The sequence below is a fragment of the Octodon degus genome, unplaced genomic scaffold (genome assembly GCF_000260255.1).
Source record: "Octodon degus isolate 3935 unplaced genomic scaffold, OctDeg1.0 scaffold00015, whole genome shotgun sequence".
NCBI lineage: Eukaryota > Metazoa > Chordata > Mammalia > Rodentia > Octodontidae > Octodon > Octodon degus.
Window position 1 is genome coordinate 16,196,588 of NW_004524591.1, and position 2,873 is coordinate 16,199,460.

The following is a 2,873-nucleotide window of genomic DNA, read 5'->3' on the forward strand; positions in this document are numbered from 1 at the left end:
AAGAGAGAGAGAGAGAGAGAGAGAGAGAGAGAGAGAGAGAGAGAGAGAGAGAGAGCTGTTTAGAATATCAGTCCCTGATGCCCATCCCCAGGGAAGTATGTGGCTGCTTCTGTTTACTCTTTTGTCTTGAGGCCTGGCCCACAGCAGTAGTGTCTGTCCCTTCCAGAGTTGCAAGGTTGTCTTGTCTTCTGTGCTGTCTCCTTGAGAGCTGGGCCCCATCAAACTGCCTATAATGTTTCTATCTTTTTTTTTTTTTTTTTTTTTTTTTGGTGGAACTAGGGATTGAACTCAGGCCCTTGCACTTGCCAGGGAAGCACTTATTCCAATGAACCATTTCCCCAGCCCCACTGTTTCTATCTAATTCAGAGGCCTATAACATAAAGATGGGCTGGCACCCAGGAGAAGGGCCTGGCCAGGGGTGCATGTGCAGCAGCGACCGGCCCTCTTGCTGCAGTTGCAGTTGTGATAGCTGTGCGAGGTCGTGCTGCTGCTTCTAGCAGGCAGAGTGCAAAGGCAGCTAGGACTCGAGTTGCCCTCCCAGATCTCTGGTGTCAGAGAAGCAAAGCCCTGTTTAACCTCAGGACTCCCGGTCGGCCAGCAAAAAACAGCCTTCTCTAAACCACTGTTGGGCCCATGCACGACATTCCTCCTTTCTCTTGATCTCACTCCTCCAGGGACAGCTAGCTGAATCTCAGTCTTGTTTTGGGAACTCAAACCAAGGGAACTGTGGGCCAGGGAGATAGCTCAGTAGTAAGTGCAGTGTCCTGAGTTCAATCCTGGTATCACAGGTAACTTTCTAATTTGCATTTCAATGTAAGGAGGGAAGAGAAGCTAGCTGCTTGAGCTGCTGCTGCTACTCTTCCTTTTGCTCTTGCTCTTTGCCACTGTCCTGAAAGGCTGCTCTCTACCATGTGCCAGGCTGGCTGCCGTGGAGCCAGCTGAGTATGGCCTGAAACCTCCAGTAACTGTGAGCTAAATAAACCTTTCCTTCCTTCATTTTGGGTATCGGGTATTTTTCCCAGCAATGAGAGAAGAGTAACTAAGACAGAGTGACAGGCATACGCCACCACACCCAATTTCAGGGGTCAGCACACGTGCAGTACCAGGGAGCCTGGGTCCTTGTCCTTGCCAGGCAGACACTTAGACTGCTGAGCTATCTACCCGAGCCCTGAAGTACAATCCTCTTGCCCCTGACAAAACATCCAGAATTCAGGGCATGTCTGAAAAAGCCCAGGAACCTCATGAAGATACACTTCTTCCCTGATTATAAAGATTGAGCTTGAACTGCTGAGGAGAAAAATCTGAATAGATATTAGAACATGGAAAAAAAAAAAAAAAAAAACACAAGGAAAGAGTGCTGCCCGGGAGAAATGACTTAGCTGTGCTCCTTCTTTTTCTTCCTTCACCTACTGAGGCTCTGTGTGTCCATGACAGGCTTTACCGTGTGTTTACCTTGACTTGCTACTGACTCTATACCTTACTTGCTCTTTGCCTAGTTTTTTCTCAGATTATCTGCCCCTCCAGAAGAAGTCGCTGTTCTGCCCACTGTGAAGTCGTTCCTAGAGCCACCAGTGGTGTAGGGAGATTGAGGGAGGGAAGCTGGTTCCCTTGAGAAGTCACATGATCGAAGAGAAAGTCTCCCAAAGGAAACTTCTTTTGGGGGTCCTCTTAAAAGAACCAACAAAGGGCTGGGGATATAGCTCAGTAGAATAAGCGCTTGCCTGGCAAGTACAAGGTCTTGAGTTCAATCTCCAGTACCGCAAAAATAAATAAATAAATTTTTAAAAAAAGAACCGATCCTTCGGTTCATGAGTGTGATGATTGGGTGTTCATGCCTTATGCATGAGATGTGCCTCCCCCAAACTTTGTTACAATGTGGGCACATTACCCATCTGATATGAAAAAAAAAAAAAAAGAAAAGAAAAAAAGAACCAACAAAGGCCAGCCAGATAGCTCAGCGGACTAAAGTGCCTGCTTAGGCAGAGCGCAGATACTGGGATTTGATCCAAGGCACTACAAGTCCTGCTGGCCCTGCCATGGGGTGTACTGAGACCTCAAATGAGCCTGGGAGTGGTGGTGCATACCTGTAATCCCAGTGCTTGGGAGGCTGAAAACAGGAGGGTCACTATGAGTCTAATCTACATAGTGAGACTTTGTAGACCCTGTACTAAATACATTAAAAAAAAAAAAAAAAAAAGCGGGGCTGGGGAGATAGCTCAGTGGAATAAGAGCTTCCCTGGCAAGCTCAAGGGCCTGAGTTCAAACCCTGGTTCTGCAAACAAACAAACAAAAAAAAACCCAACAAACATTTCTTCTGCTTGATAAAAAGAATTTCCCCCTCCTCCACAAGGGCATGGCAGCTTAGAATCATTAAGTAGTTTACATTTGGGCTCCAGGCTGAAGTTTGCTGTGGTCATACACTGCGGCTTTCTCCGTCCTGCTGCAAGGCCTGGATTGATATACTTTTATTTTCTGGCAGGCGCAAGGCCTTGGGAGTACTCTGGGCTTTGTGGTGCGTGAGGCAGTGGATCTTTGCAAAATGGCCTCTGGGCTTTCCCAGCAAGGCAAAAAGTGGCAGATCCCTGATACCTAAAGGAACCTGCCCGCTACAGCACTGCACTGGGCAGCTTGGTGTAGCAGCCACAGTAAACTAGCAGGCTGTTGTCTGATTCCCAGGGACTCCCTGGTACACTGGCTCTGGGTAAGACCCCAGGATCCTTGTTCAACCGCAGGAGGGATAGCCCTAATAATAGTTAAGATCGCATTTCCTGTCCTCACGTCAAACAAAATGGGGAGCCAGAAGTTGTTGGCTGGTTCTTAAAAAGTCAGAATGTTTGTTTGTTTGTTTGTTTTTTGGCAGAACCAGGGATTGA

At 47.5% G+C, this 2,873-nt stretch overlaps 1 non-coding gene across 1 annotated transcript; it reads left to right on the forward strand.

The window, feature by feature from the left end:
• The first annotated feature begins 1,796 nt into the window (after positions 1–1,796).
• On the forward strand, positions 1,797–1,898 carry LOC111815414. Its single transcript, XR_002820105.1, has one exon. It is a non-coding gene; the product is annotated as a small nucleolar RNA U13 (small nucleolar RNA).
• Positions 1,899–2,873: the final 975 nt, after the last annotated feature.